The sequence below is a fragment of the Orcinus orca genome, chromosome 17, assembly GCF_937001465.1.
Source record: "Orcinus orca chromosome 17, mOrcOrc1.1, whole genome shotgun sequence".
NCBI classification, from domain to species: Eukaryota; Metazoa; Chordata; class Mammalia; order Artiodactyla; family Delphinidae; genus Orcinus; species Orcinus orca.
Window position 1 is genome coordinate 34195030 of NC_064575.1, and position 16679 is coordinate 34211708.

Here is a 16679-nt window from a genome sequence, read left to right on the forward strand (position 1 = left end):
TATATATATATTTTATGATATTCAGGTTAATTTCCAATTCTAAGGAAGTAACTGGTTGGTTGGTATGAGAGATGGTGTGGCTTCCAAAGGTGAAAAGTATTATTTTGTTGTACTTTCTGGCTACCTAAGGATGGGAGAGGCCCAGGACACTGCAGTCAGTATATTATGTGGAGCAGGTTATATTGTGGTTTATTTATGAACTTTTACATGTTTATTTTCTTCTTTGTGGTATGCGGGCCTCTCACTGTTGCGGCCTCTCCCGTTGAGGAGCACAGGCTCCGGACGCGCAGGCTCAGCGGCCATGGCTCACGGGCCTAGCCACTCCGCGGCATGTGGGATCTTCCCGGACTGGGGCACGAACCCGTGTCCCCTGCATAGGCAGGCAGACTCTCAACCACTGTGCCACAAGGGAAGCCCACATGTTTATTTTCTATGCAAGTTTGTGTGCTCCTTTTTGAGTTTTGGTAGATAAGTGTTTTGTAACTTTGGAATACTTGGAGTTATATATATATATATTTTAATGTAGTAGTTAAAGCCGTGGAGAGTGTACTAGTCTACCTAGGTTCAAATTCTGGCTTTACCCTATGACTTCCCTGTGGCTTCCTCTGCTCACCTATTAAAAAGGAGGATAATAAGACTGCTGTGGTGAGTTATATACTAAGTGCTATTTAAGCATTTGCTATAATGATCATGTATACTCGAAGGCAAGGAACTTGCCCCTTGATCGTTTCTGTATTCCTAGTGCTTAAGAATTCCTAGTGCTTTCCTAGTGCATTGTCTTAGGATAGAGATAGCTCAGTATAGTTCTTCTCACTATAAAGTACTGTTACGTTGAAAGTCTTTGCTTGTGTACGAAAAATCTATGACATATCTGCTGAGGACAAGGAAAGGAATAGTTTTAAAACTGCAATGGATAACAAAAGATTGTATGATGTAATGCCTTTATTATGTAATTATAAAACTAACAAATGATCATGGTAGAAAATTTGAAAAACTCCTAGACAAAAGAGAGATCAACAAAATTTGGAGTAACTTTCAGAGTGTAGAGTTGTCCATGAATATTAGTGCTTTCATATTTTCCAGGACTTTAAGTAGACTCTGCTTCTTAAGAGTCTATTCATGATATTTTACTTTAATGATGTTTTCATCATGGGGACACACACACACACAGAAATCTGTTAAAAAAAAAAAAGAAAGGCATGTAAATCACTGATGTTTCAGATAGCCACATGAAATAAAGTGAGAAAGGTCAACAAGCTGAAAGAATGTGGAGTAGCTTCTCCTTAATTGCTTACATAACTCTGATAATTACCTCTTTGTGGATAAAGTAATTAATGGGGAATCTAATTCAAGAAAAATGTATGAACTGCAAGCCTTCTCAAAGCCAAGTATTTCTTTCCACAAAAGGTTACTTTCCACGGCCATGCTTCCTTATTACCAGACAGGGAAAGAGTATTGTATGGCAAAGGATCTTCCTGAAGGAGGGTGCTTCCCACACTGATTGTCATAAATGACTTCGGAATTACTGTTGCTGTATTACCAAAATCTTAAACTAGGATATTTTTGACAAATGCGGTCCTTAGTTAATTTTTAGAGCTACAAACTGTCAGATGGCTCTGAAATAACAATTGTCTGGCTATTCTTCAGGGTGATCACAATATGGAAATGACCTTGAGGTATCACTAAAAAGCAGGAAGGTGTGAGTCTTCCTTTCGTGCCAGAGTGAAATGCGAGTTGGAGTTGGAGTTGGAAAAGAGGCCCACAACCAAGTGATAGAGAAGGAAATGTGAGGTCATTGGTGAAAAACCAGGTTGAAGTTAAGGTGAAGAGGCATGAGGAAATGGGCAACTGTTCCAGTATTACAAAGATCATCAAGAAGCATATCCATGAATGTGGTTTGTATTGCAATCTGCTGAAAAAGAGACAAATATCCTGGCCTAGTCTTCATGGAGATTATATTTTATTGATTCTGATAATAGATTATTGTTGAAAAGGGCCTCCTATAAATTATAACCATGCAAAGGCAGCAAGATAATTTATTTTTCTTTATGTACGTGTTTCTCATTCCTACTCACTTCTCTCTTAGGGGAAGAGAAAATCACACACACAAAAAAATGTCAAGTCTCAGCTATTCCTTTTCAAAATAATTTTTTTTGCAAATTCCAGTGGAGGCAATAGGTTAACTGTTAAGATTTGTAAGGCCGAAAAACTAGATTTTTACAAAGTGTAGCCAAATTCCATTCCATAAATAATAGCTTTGGAAAGAATATGTGGTGATGCAAAGTTGGAAAAAGCTGGTTTTCCTTCCGTGAATGGCTTCACTGTGTTGGGAGAAGAGGCAGAGAAGAAATCAAAGTAATTAAACATGGGGTGAGTTTTCCCGATAGGGGACTCTAGTGCTTTAAAATAGACTAGATAATCCTAGGGATAATCTGAGGGTAGAACAGACCAATGCCTCATTTCCAATCTGGTACCCTGGAAGAAAACAGTGTATTTCCTTTGAGGTCTTGAGAGGTTTTTCTTCTGCTTTGTTTTGGTTTTGGTTCATTTTGTAATCAACCTTATTAAGGTATCATTTACATACAATAAAATGCAGACATTTTTAGTCAACGGTTCAGTGACTTTTAATTAATGTATACATTTGTTTAACTACCACCCCCATAAAGATAGATAACAATTCTAAAACCCTAGAAAGTTTCCTCCTAGGCTTTTGCAAAAGTAACCCCATCTCCCACCCCAAGGCAACCACGGATCTGTTTTTTATCTTTAGAGATGACTTTTGACCAGTTTAGAATCTCATGTAAGTTGAATAATACAGTGGGTGCCCTTTTGATCTGGCTTTACTTGCTCAGCATATGGTTTTTGAGATGCATTCATGTTGGGATGTTTTAAACCAGGACTTTAGCCTGGGTGGCTGATGTTGTCTGAAGGCACCTATAGGTACAGCTGAGTCTCTGGCATTGTCACTGTCTGTTCTTGGCTCAGTATTTTCAACTTTACTAAGAAGCACAAGGTTGAAGTAAGGAAGATCATTGTCAGTATAATGGAGGTGAAGTGGGTTCTGTTATATAATATTCTCAGCAAAAATTGACCTGCTTGGAATCATTGTGTTGATAATCGACAAGGATTCTCTTCCTCCAAAAGCCTTGATACTATATAAAACTTCTAAAGGACGCTGTCCTAGGACCCTTCTTTTAGTTTTCATATTTTGGGAAACATTTCTGGAAAATTCAAATGCTCGCAACCTGAAAGAAGCAATTATTCACCTGAAGCCTAACTCTGCTAAAGTTGAGTTGTCCGACCGTTACATGCTGATAGAACCCAAACAGCCTTGCAAAACAATGCTCTCTTATTGGATATAAGCATATAGATTGTTTAAGGTGTAGGTGTGTATGCAGTAAAGTGAAAAAACAAAGAATCTTTGAGTTTCCCTTGCTGTTTTTTTTTATTTTGTCATTTAAGTTTCTATAGCGTATGCTAATAGTTCAGGGAAACCTCAGGTTAGTTTTAGGTCCACTCTTTACATAAATGTTGAAGTACTCCATACCCACCTTTTTTCTACCTTCCTTCTTTTCTTCCATCTTTCCTTTCTAACTTCTTATAATCCATTATACTTAATCCTGCATTTGCTGAGGTGGCAATTAGTGTAGGAAAATACTGTGAAATTTTGCTGTTCAGAATGCATGTTGACCAAATTCTATATTGAGAAAAGGTCTGAATTTACCCAGAGTAACCCTTTCTCAGAGTCTTTGAATAAACGCCATAGAAAGTGGGCTATATATAATATCCTGACAGGTATGTAGAACTCATAGCAATTGCCCTAAAGAGCTTACCTAGCGTAGATGCATATGAATGCATTTAATGATTGTTTTATTGGCAGCAGTGCCGACATACACAGTCTGTTTTGTTTTATATCATTCTCATTACCTGCTGTTTACCACTGTATACATTGCTAATGGCGTGGTTTCTATGGCTTGTGAATTTCACGGCCAAATAATATGTAATTTATTGCACAATTCAGTGTAGAAGATGGAGATTCCATAACTTTTCGTGAGCTCTTTGCCCCTTTGGAATGTATTACACTGAGATCAGGCAAAGTAATAAATTTATTTCAAATGTGCATGATAGCTAAACATCAATTAGGACTGATGGGCAATATTTCTTCTTCCAGCAACATAACAGTTTTTAAAGACTAAGCCATTGAACGTGGAGTCACTGAACATGGGACTCAGTTCACTGGGATCCTTCTTAGAAAAATAAAGGACAACTTGAATTGGATTTGTGTGGCTTATTCAAGTAGTAACTAATCAGCTACATCTTGGTGAACTTAATTTGTCACAGTCGTTTGGTATTTTATTAACTCTCTTCCCCTTCTTCCCCCGACTCTCACGAGAATGGATCATGAATATCTTAAAACATATTACGTCATCTTCCATCCCTGTTAATCTAACTACAAACGCACACTTTCCTTATCCAATGTAACTTACTGTCTTTTAGAGTGGCTGGGGTTTTAATTCTCTACAAAATTAAAAACAGCAAAGAGAAACATTTTCAAGGAGTCACCACATTGTAGCGCTTTAGAAAGAAAACTTTAGAATTAAGGGCAACTATATCATTTTATAGCTAAAGCACCTGAGGCCTAAAGTAGGAAGGTAACCATCAAGGTCAGGGAAGGGGTAGAAGATCAGGTTTCAAGCTGAGGAAGAGTCTACAGGGACTCAATCTGAGCAGGTCGGAAACTGAAAGAGACCACAAATGTTCTAGGAAGGCTGGCATCTGGCCTCAAGTGTGGCATTCAGACAGGGAGTGGGCCCGGGGGGAACTGCGCTTCTGCAGTAGGCAGAGAACTCCACTTCCTCTCCGGAAAGTGCCACTGACAACAGGGAGTTGAGGGGAAAGAGCAATGAATTCCAGTCCACCTGAGAAAGAAGGCCAGTTTGATTAACTCTGAATTTAGGCTTATTTCAGATACTTCTTGAGAAAGAACTTGGACAAGAGCAAGTCCCATGCAGCCTCTTTTAAATCCATGCCCAGTATTTTCTGGTGGAGCTGCTTAAACGCTCCAAGTGACTCCAGTATTTTAATTTCACTCTGTATTTAATCCCGACAGTTCTATGATTGACTATTTAATGGTCAAATGAGTAGGGTCACAAAAGAGTGTGAATGTATTTTACAGGATGAGGATGGGCGGAGTGGAGCAGTCTGGAATAGGATACCAATAAAAACGGATCTTGGTAAAGAAGAACGTCTATTAGAAATGGAGAGGAATTCGCAAGGAAATTAGTGCCTGACACCACGCCCGTCTCTCTGCAGGTTTAGAAGCTAGTTTCTAATTTTATTTTCATAGGAGATGTGCCTGTGATGAATTGTCTTTTACCTCCACACTATTTATCACATGGACATATTGTGAAGTTTGTGTGAGAGAAAGCAAGTATTAGAATGTGTCTTGCAAGGAGCTATAAACACTTCCTGGAACAATCTAGGATAGAAGGAAAAGGAAAGGAAGGTGGAAACAAAGGAGAAAGACAGCTAGTGATGCTGGAGTCTCTCGCTGGGATTTGTGGTATCTCGTTTTGAAACTAACTACAGAAAGTCAGAACTTGACTGATTGTTTCTTGATCACGGTTTGTTTTCAGTTTTGTTTTTTTCTTGCTCTCTCATCAGTTATTCCAGCCAGTGCCAAGTCATTTTCAGTTTCAGTAAGCATGCCTGTCTTGTTTCCATTTGCATTATTCATGCAAACGTTGATTGAACTGATGACCCCGAGTTATCACGGAAATAAGTGGATAAACCTAAATAAAATCTAACAGCACAAAAGAGTAATAATAAAATATATCAAAAATTAGAATGCATTAAAACAAATGGAAGAAGAAAAAGTAGTAAAAGAAATTTAAGATCTCAGCATTGCTTGAGAAGCAGTAAAAGAGCTAATAAGTCATGGTACATGTGTAACTGCTACTTGTGTAAAATTAACAAGCTAATGTAAGGGAAAATGGAATTTGAACAAATCTCAAAGGAAGAAATAAGAGCAAAAGGAACATAACAAGGTGGGACAAACAGTAAACAAGGAGTAAACGGTCTGTAAGAAAATACATTAACTGTAAATACTCAAATTAAAGGACAAGGATTATTGAAACAAACAAAAAACATAATTCTATGCCACCTACAAAAGACAAGAGTCAGATTGAAAATGAAAGGATTCAAAAGTTATGTCATAACAACAATAAGTAAAATTGAAGAAGATTTTTTAATGTTAACATAGATTTCAAAGCAAAAAGTATCACTGGCGATAAGGCAGGATAATAAAACCCACTGTTACTTTACAAGGAATATATTATAAATCTAAACTTCAATGCAATATATGAAGGGAAATTCCAAAAATCTAAGTAGAAATAGAAAAATCTAAATTACCTAGATCAGAAACATAGAACCACAACAAATCAGCAAATTATAGGAGATCTGAATACCATCATGAAAAACTTTGGCCTAAATTTACATAAAACACCGCACCAACAATGATGGAATATATGTATTACGCAGAAATTTTTAGGTGCACATGGCACATTTATAAAATTGACTATATTCTGGTTATAACACAAGACTCTGAATAAGCAAGAAATTTAAACCTATATAACCAATATTTTACCAAATAGTTGGATATTAAAAACATACTTCTGATCATTATGTAGGTCAAAGATAAAGTCGCAATGGGAATTAGAATTTTATTAATTCAATGATAATGAAAATACGCCATAACAAAACCTGTGGGTTGCAAATAAAGCTGTGGTCATAGAGAAGTTTATGTATTCCAGTTATACTCTCTAAATATAAAAGGGAAAGGAATAAAGCAACTAGAAGATAACCTATCACCCTGAGGTAGGCAGCTCCTGAACTGTACCTGGTGGGGAAGGCAGGGCAGAACTTCAGGAGGCCAGCTGGGAGCACGGTGAACACCATGTCAGGAGCAGTCTCCAAGAAAGAGAATTTAATGTACAAAGGGATGCCTAAAATATATTTAAGAGCTAGCACCCTGACCCCTCTTAAGGATGACTTGTGTTGCTGGGGAAAAAATAAGAAGTGCTCGATGTAGAAGGTGAATAGCTTTATAATTCCCAGGAGAATCTTGGTACCAGGACCACACAAGAAAGAACTTGGAGTCCCCATGGCTAATCCAGCAGAGAGAAAAGGAGGAACAGAGATGCGAGAGAAAATAAAGGGAACTCTTGGTGCAATTCGGTGCTGCTGCAGGCCCAAGTCCAGGTATGTGCTCTCTATCTCCACATCTTAAATAAAAGCCACCATGTTCCTCAGTCTTTCAGGTACTTAGAATTTCTCTTTAGAACCTGAAAATGGGGTCAGGTTTCCTGTCTGCATTGCTACAGTACAAAATAGAGGCAGGATGTTTGAAATAGTTCTCCATCTGGCAGAGGAGGCCTTGAAGCTGTGAGCCACTCACTGCACACCAGCAGGACATGAAGGATTCTTGAGCAGATCTGAAGCTTCTGGGAGCTACTGGGAGGCCTTTGAGGAGTTAAATCCCATAGAAAATACTGTACCTTCAATGGCCCCTTCTCCCTCTCTGTCCAGTCTTCCTCCACTCCCGTGGGGGCCCAAAGGGGTTTAATGAGCACTCTTTGACTTGTACTTGGTGGTCCCAGAACTTGACGTGGGCTTGGAGACTTCCATGAAAAGTCTGCCTTCCATCTACTGGCTTGGGTTTCTTGGGCTCTCTGCTCCAGGCTAATCCCTTCAACCTGCTTTTTCCATTTCTGCCAATAATCCCCCTCTCCAGACCTTCCTAATGCTCTTCTGGGGCGGGAGGAGACTTACTGAGGGCAATGTTTATTTCTAGAGGGAGAGGTGACCACATGACTTCACAGTGGTCGTACCCTTGATTATTCAGTTTCTGTCTAGATTAGTCGTGGGTGTTTGTGCACCCCAGCCTCACCCCCAGGAGGCTTTAGAACACTGTCCTTATCTCAGCACTGAGCCTCTCTCTAGCCTCCTTCCCTCTCTCTCCTTACCCATCTTTACCCATAGACTCGAGGCTTTCTGCACTTCTGATGAAGGTAAGTACTTCACAGAACCTCTGCTACAGAACCAAACATATTGAAATGACTCTTTACGAAGATACTGAAACAACAGAAAAAGAATACATGACAATTGTTTCTCCTGAGGGTTCAGTTACCTAGGGGGCCTTTAGCAAACTTTGATAAATGTAACCTTTCCGTCCTTGGCAATAGTTGATCACACTGTGAGGAAAACAAGTTAGAGAATGGAAAAATAATATTTGGATTTCAACGAAATAATAAAGATGCAGGGGCTATCTTTGACTTTTGCAAGGTGAGAAGACAGTTTACATTTTGATTATTTGATGGCAGTAATCCCTTTTAAAACAGGGCCAGTCTGCATGATGCATTTAAAAATCAACCTTTTCAAATATAGCCATAACCCCCACAAGATTTCTTGATTTCTCTGGGGTCAGATAAACCGTCACATTTCACAGTGGTGCCCTGTACATGAAAGTGATAAACATAACCTGGAAGCACAGCAGTGGCTAAAAATATGGAGCTGGTAGCCATTCGTTGAAATTATTTTTTGCTTTTAATTCATTGCATAAAATGCTAATGTCCAAATTAAGGCAGGTACATCTTACCAACCGTCAAGAGCTTCAACCCTGCTAACAGCTAAGTATGCACTTTTAAACCCTACTTTAACTGCTCCAGAAACTTACTGGGTTTCTTTAATGCCTCTTTTACTATTTCCTTTGTGTCATTTTGTTTTTCTTTAAAAACACAGCTGTGTGATCTTGGGGAAGTTATATTATTTCCTTGAGACTTGGTTGCCTTCTCTGTGCATATCTGGGTATAATTTTAGTATTGCTCAATAAAATTTTTGTTGATAATGAAAATATTCTATATCTGTACTATGTAAAGCAGTATTCTACAGTTACATGGAGCTAATAAACATCTTTGAAATATGGCAAATGCAACTGAGGAACTGAATTTTTAATCTTATTTTTAAATTTGTTTAAATATAAATAACGCCACGTGGCTAGCATCTGTTGACAGTACAAATCTACATAATATTTTAAGGACACTCTCCACTCAAAAACTCTACCATTCATTAACTCAACCTAAATATTTTTGCCCCCTGACAAACAGAAAATAATTTATGCTTCCCTTGAAATTATCTGTCAAGTCCTTTATCAGTTTGGGGACATTATATTCTTAAAATTCACTTTGCTTTATGAAACTTTAATAATGTTGGAGTTCCCTGCCCTTGGTACCACCTTTGTGATGATGGGAAATATTGTGGATGATCAAGGGCCATTTCAAGAGATCATGGAGAGAAATCTCCTTTTGGATTTAATTTCATTATGAGGATGTCAAAATGCTAAATTACTTAAAATAAAACCCATACCGTTTTTATGCTAAGTTATATTCTACATGTAGCTGGAAAAATGTTAAAAAGATTTTTAAAGAACTGTGCATCTATTTTTGAAGCTGATTTGGCTGTTCAAGCCTTGTTAGCACTTTATCCATCTCAGTGCTATTTCACTTAGTAAACAAATGCAGTTGCCATAATTGCTGCATATGTGTCTGTGTTCCCTTCTAGGCTATATGTTTTTGAAGTTAGAAACTATATTTATATCACAGCCCCTATGTATAGCACAATATCCATTGCTAATTCAGATTGTGTTTTAAGATATGAGACAAAATTTAAGACTTTTATTATAGTCATAAACATCTAGCAAACCAACCAGAAAATAAAAACTAATTTTCAGTGGGTTGGCCAAGAACAAAAAAGAGAGGAATACCTAGTGCAAAATCATATCTCTAATAACTACTGTTGGATTTAGAGCACACACATGCTAAACTTATTTTAAAATATCTTCTCATCAAAGATTTGAGGTTGGACCTGAAAATATTATATCAGAAGTGAAAATAATTATGTGGTCTGACCAGCATGGATCATACAAAGTAAGTGTATACTATATATAAAGTAGATAAACTACGAGGGGCTACTGTATAGCACAGGCAACTATATTCAACACCTTGTAATAACCTGTAAAGGAAAAGGATCTGAAAAAATAAATATATATATCTGAATCACTTGGCTGTACACTTGAAACACAACATTGTCAATCAACTATACTTCAAGTAAAACAAAACAAAACAAAGTGTAAAGGGAAGTATAGTTTTATAAATTCACCTCTGATATCCAATGAACCAACTGAAAGACAACAGAAAGTACAACTTTCTAGGAGACAGGACATGGCCGGCAAACCAGGCCGTTACCCTCGGTAACGGTCATACCTGCCAAAAAAATATACAGACTAGCCTGCATTCATGAATTCATAGGAATTCTTCATTTATCTGGCATTATTAGGCAATGAAGTATTGTATGTTAGGAAAAGTTTTTTTTTAAATGACAAATTTAAGAGGAGTTATTTTAACCTTCACTCGGTAATTTTTTTCTAAAATTAAGAAATGTATCCACTGGTGTATCTAATGTTTCTGTGATAACTCGGGGTCATCAGTTCAATCAACGTTTGCATGAATAATGCAAATGGAAACAAGACAGGCATGCTTACTGAAACTGAAAATGACATGGCACTGGCTGGAGTAACTGATGAGAGAGCAAGAAAAAAACAAAAATGAAAACAAACTGTGATCAAGAAACAATCAGTCAAGGTCTGACTTTCTGTAGTTAGTTTCAAAAAGAGATACCACAAATCCCAGCGAGAGACTCCAGCATCATTAGCTGTCTTTCTCCTTTGTTTCCACCTTCCTTTCCTTTTCCTTCTACCCTAGATTGTTCCAGGAAGTGTTTATAGCTCCTTGCAAGACACATTCTAATACTTGCTTTCTCTCACACAAACTTCACAATATGTCCATGTGATAAATAGTGTGGAGGTAAAAGACAATTCATCACAGGCACATCTCCTATGAAAATAAAATTAGAAACTAGCTTCTAAACCTGCAGAGAGACGGGCGTGGTGTCAGGCACTAATTTCCTTGCGAATTCCTCTCCATTTCTAATAGACGTTCTTCTTTACCAAGATCCCTTTTTATTGGTGTCCTGTTCCAGACTGCTCCACTCCGCCCATCCTCATCCTGTAAAATACATTCACACTCTTTTGTGACCCTACTCATTTGCCCATTAAATAATCAGTCATAGAACTGTCGGAATTAAATACAGAGTGAAATTAAAATACTGGAGTCACTTGGAGGGTTTAAGCAGCTCCACCAGAAAATACTGGGCATGGATTTAAAAGAGGCTGCATGGGACTTGCTCTTGTCCAAGTTCTTTCTCAAGAAGTATCTGAAATAAGCCTAAATTCAGAGTTAATCAGACTGGCCTGCTTTCTCAGGTGGACTGGAATTCATTGCTCTTTCCCCTCAACTCCCTGATGTCAGTGGCACTTTCTGGAGGGGAGGTGGACTTCTCTGCCTACTGCAGAAGCGCAGTTCCCCCCGGGCCCACTCCCTGTCTGAATCCCACACCTGAGGCAGATGCCAGCATTCCCAGAACATTTGTGGTCTCCTTTCAGTTTCCGACCTGCTCAGATTGAGTCCCTGTAGACTCTTCCTCAGCTTGAAACCTGATCTTCTACCCCTTCCCTGACCTTGATGGTTACCTTCCTACTTTAGGCCTCAGGTGCTTTAGCTATAAAATGATATAGTTGCCCTTAATTCTAAAGTTTTCTTTCTAAAGCGCTACAATGTGGTGACTCCTTGAAAATGTTTCTCTTTGCTGGTTTTAATTTTGTAGAGAATTAAAACCCCAGCCACTCTAAAAGACAGTAAGTTACATTGGATAAGGAAAGTGTGCGTTTGTAGTTAGATTAACAGGGATGGAAGATGACGTAATATGTTTTAAGATATTCATGATCCATTCTCGTGAGAGTCGGGGGAAGAAGGGGAAGAGAGTTAATAAAATACCAAACGACTGTGACAAATTAAGTTCACCAAGATGTAGGTGATTAGTTACTACTTGAATAAGCCACACAAATCCAATTCAAGTTGTCCTTTATTTTTCTAAGAAGGATCCCAGTGAACTGAGTCCCATGTTCAGTGACTCCACGTTCAATGGCTTAGTCTTTAAAAACTGTTATGTTGCTGGAAGAAGAAATATTGCCCATCAGTCCTAATTGATGTTTAGCTATCATGCACATTTGAAATAAATTTATTACTTTGCCTGATCTCAGTGTAATACATTCCAAAGGGGCAAAGAGCTCACGAAAAGTTATGGAATCTCCATCTTCTACACTGAATTGTGCAATAAATTACATATTATTTGGCCGTGAAATTCACAAGCCATAGAAACCACGCCATTAGCAATGTATACAGTGGTAAACAGCAGGTAATGAGAATGATATAAAACAAAACAGACTGTGTATGTCGGCACTGCTGCCAATAAAACAATCATTAAATGCATTCATATGCATCTACGCTAGGTAAGCTCTTTAGGGCAATTGCTATGAGTTCTACATACCTGTCAGGATATTATATATAGCCCACTTTCTATGGCGTTTATTCAAAGACTCTGAGAAAGGGTTACTCTGGGTAAATTCAGACCTTTTCTCAATATAGAATTTGGTCAACATGCATTCTGAACAGCAAAATTTCACAGTATTTTCCTACACTAATTGCCACCTCAGCAAATGCAGGATTAAGTATAATGGATTATAAGAAGTTAGAAAGGAAAGATGGAAGAAAAGAAGGAAGGTAGAAAAAAGGTGGGTATGGAGTACTTCAACATTTATGTAAAGAGTGGACCTAAAACTAACCTGAGGTTTCCCTGAACTATTAGCATACGCTATAGAAACTTAAATGACAAAATAAAAAAAAACAGCAAGGGAAACTCAAAGATTCTTTGTTTTTTCACTTTACTGCATACACACCTACACCTTAAACAATCTATATGCTTATATCCAATAAGAGAGCATTGTTTTGCAAGGCTGTTTGGGTTCTATCAGCATGTAACGGTCGGACAACTCAACTTTAGCAGAGTTAGGCTTCAGGTGAATAATTGCTTCTTTCAGGTTGCGAGCATTTGAATTTTCCAGAAATGTTTCCCAAAATATGAAAACTAAAAGAAGGGTCCTAGGACAGCGTCCTTTAGAAGTTTTATATAGTATCAAGGCTTTTGGAGGAAGAGAATCCTTGTCGATTATCAACACAATGATTCCAAGCAGGTCAATTTTTGCTGAGAATATTATATAACAGAACCCACTTCACCTCCATTATACTGACAATGATCTTCCTTACTTCAACCTTGTGCTTCTTAGTAAAGTTGAAAATACTGAGCCAAGAACAGACAGTGACAATGCCAGAGACTCAGCTGTACCTATAGGTGCCTTCAGACAACATCAGCCACCCAGGCTAAAGTCCTGGTTTAAAACATCCCAACATGAATGCATCTCAAAAACCATATGCTGAGCAAGTAAAGCCAGATCAAAAGGGCACCCACTGTATTATTCAACTTACATGAGATTCTAAACTGGTCAAAAGTCATCTCTAAAGATAAAAAACAGATCCGTGGTTGCCTTGGGGTGGGAGATGGGGTTACTTTTGCAAAAGCCTAGGAGGAAACTTTCTAGGGTTTTAGAATTGTTATCTATCTTTATGGGGGTGGTAGTTAAACAAATGTATACATTAATTAAAAGTCACTGAACCGTTGACTAAAAATGTCTGCATTTTATTGTATGTAAATGATACCTTAATAAGGTTGATTACAAAATGAACCAAAACCAAAACAAAGCAGAAGAAAAACCTCTCAAGACCTCAAAGGAAATACACTGTTTTCTTCCAGGGTACCAGATTGGAAATGAGGCATTGGTCTGTTCTACCCTCAGATTATCCCTAGGATTATCTAGTCTATTTTAAAGCACTAGAGTCCCCTATCGGGAAAACTCACCCCATGTTTAATTACTTTGATTTCTTCTCTGCCTCTTCTCCCAACACAGTGAAGCCATTCACGGAAGGAAAACCAGCTTTTTCCAACTTTGCATCACCACATATTCTTTCCAAAGCTATTATTTATGGAATGGAATTTGGCTACACTTTGTAAAAATCTAGTTTTTCGGCCTTACAAATCTTAACAGTTAACCTATTGCCTCCACTGGAATTCGCAAAAAAAATTATTTTGAAAAGGAATAGCTGAGACTTGACATTTTTTTGTGTGTGTGATTTTCTCTTCCCCTAAGAGAGAAGTGAGTAGGAATGAGAAACACGTACATAAAGAAAAATAAATTATCTTGCTGCCTTTGCATGGTTATAATTTATAGGAGGCCCTTTTCAACAATAATCTATTATCAGAATCAATAAAATATAATCTCCATGAAGACTAGGCCAGGATATTTGTCTCTTTTTCAGCAGATTGCAATACAAACCACATTCATGGATATGCTTCTTGATGATCTTTGTAATACTGGAACAGTTGCCCATTTCCTCATGCCTCTTCACCTTAACTTCAACCTGGTTTTTCACCAATGACCTCACATTTCCTTCTCTATCACTTGGTTGTGGGCCTCTTTTCCAACTCCAACTCCAACTCGCATTTCACTCTGGCACGAAAGGAAGACTCACACCTTCCTGCTTTTTAGTGATACCTCAAGGTCATTTCCATATTGTGATCACCCTGAAGAATAGCCAGACAATTGTTATTTCAGAGCCATCTGACAGTTTGTAGCTCTAAAAATTAACTAAGGACCGCATTTGTCAAAAATATCCTAGTTTAAGATTTTGGTAATACAGCAACAGTAATTCCGAAGTCATTTATGACAATCAGTGTGGGAAGCACCCTCCTTCAGGAAGATCCTTTGCCATACAATACTCTTTCCCTGTCTGGTAATAAGGAAGCATGGCCGTGGAAAGTAACCTTTTGTGGAAAGAAATACTTGGCTTTGAGAAGGCTTGCAGTTCATACATTTTTCTTGAATTAGATTCCCCATTAATTACTTTATCCACAAAGAGGTAATTATCAGAGTTATGTAAGCAATTAAGGAGAAGCTACTCCACATTCTTTCAGCTTGTTGACCTTTCTCACTTTATTTCATGTGGCTATCTGAAACATCAGTGATTTACATGCCTTTCTTTTTTTTTTTTAACAGATTTCTGTGTGTGTGTGTGTCCCCATGATGAAAACATCATTAAAGTAAAATATCATGAATAGACTCTTAAGAAGCAGAGTCTACTTAAAGTCCTGGAAAATATGAAAGCACTAATATTCATGGACAACTCTACACTCTGAAAGTTACTCCAAATTTTGTTGATCTCTCTTTTGTCTAGGAGTTTTTCAAATTTTCTACCATGATCATTTGTTAGTTTTATAATTACATAATAAAGGCATTACATCATACAATCTTTTGTTATCCATTGCAGTTTTAAAACTATTCCTTTCCTTGTCCTCAGCAGATATGTCATAGATTTTTCGTACACAAGCAAAGACTTTCAACGTAACAGTACTTTATAGTGAGAAGAACTATACTGAGCTATCTCTATCCTAAGACAATGCACTAGGAAAGCACTAGGAATTCTTAAGCACTAGGAATACAGAAACGATCAAGGGGCAAGTTCCTTGCCTTCGAGTATACATGATCATTATAGCAAATGCTTAAATAACACTTAGTATATAACTCACCACAGCAGTCTTATTATCCTCCTTTTTAATAGGTGAGCAGAGGAAGCCACAGGGAAGTCATAGGGTAAAGCCAGAATTTGAACCTAGGTAGACTAGTACACTCTCCACGGCTTTACTACATTAAAAAATATATATATATATATAAGTTATATATATATATGTATATAACTCCAAGTATTCCAAAGTTACAAAACACTTATCTACCAAAACTCAAAAAGGAGCACACAAACTTGCATAGAAAATAAACATGTGGGCTTCCCTTGTGGCACAGTGGTTGAGAGTCTGCCTGCCTATGCAGGGGACACGGGTTCGTGCCCCAGTCCGGGAAGATCCCACATGCCGCGGAGTGGCTAGGCCCGTGAGCCATGGCCGCTGAGCCTGCGCGTCCGGAGCCTGTGCTCCTCAACGGGAGAGGCCGCAACAGTGAGAGGCCCGCATACCGCAAAGAAGAAAATAAACATGTAAAAGTTCATAAATAAACCACAATATAACCTGCTCCACATAATATACTGACTGCAGTGTCCTGGGCCTCTCCCATCCTTAGGTAGCCAGAAAGTACAACAAAATAATACTTTTCACCTTTGGAAGCCACACCATCTCTCATACCAACCAACCAGTTACTTCCTTAGAATTGGAAATTAACCTGAATATCATAAAATATATATATATAGCATTAGTGATGTAGAATCTTTGTTTAAAGACAATAACTTCAATAGCAGAGGGAACGTTACCACTGCAGGCTTCCGATAACCTCTATATTTCTCAGATTTCATGCTAAATCATAAAATGCCATATTGTGTCTGAAGCTATTTTTTCAATAGTCCATTTTCTTAAATGGACGAGCAAAGCCGTAAATACTGAGGAACATTTTGGCTCCCAAATCCTAAAGCCATTCTGATTATGCCTGGGTGATCATGGGGACGTCATCGGAACTACCAGAGGATTGGCTGAAATACCAGTGTTCTGGCCAGCTTACAAATTAGAAATTATACAGAATCCAATTTTATTTTTTTGTTAAGTAATTCCTA

At 37.9% G+C, this 16679-nt stretch overlaps 3 protein-coding genes across 42 annotated transcripts in view; 2 read left to right on the forward strand and 1 right to left on the reverse strand.

Moving 5' to 3' along the window:
* LOC125961818 (metabotropic glutamate receptor 7-like) overlaps positions 1-16679 on the reverse strand; it is a 411772-nt gene that overhangs the window by 245838 nt on the left and 149255 nt on the right. For 5 of the 40 annotated variants that reach the window (XR_007472835.1, XR_007472834.1, XR_007472843.1 and 2 more), the window contains one exon: positions 925-1175. The exons of the other annotated variants lie outside the window; for them this stretch is intronic. The gene's annotated coding sequence lies outside the window, so the exon portion shown is untranslated. Of the gene's footprint in view, positions 1-924; positions 1176-16679 lie in introns of those variants that run through there. 40 annotated transcript variants of the gene reach the window in all.
* LOC125961808 (UDP-N-acetylglucosamine--peptide N-acetylglucosaminyltransferase 110 kDa subunit-like) overlaps positions 1-16679 on the forward strand; it is a 250670-nt gene that overhangs the window by 198129 nt on the left and 35862 nt on the right. The gene's annotated exons all lie outside the window — the stretch shown is intronic.
* LOC125961798 (UDP-N-acetylglucosamine--peptide N-acetylglucosaminyltransferase 110 kDa subunit-like) overlaps positions 1-16679 on the forward strand; it is a 63807-nt gene that overhangs the window by 5814 nt on the left and 41314 nt on the right. The gene's annotated exons all lie outside the window — the stretch shown is intronic.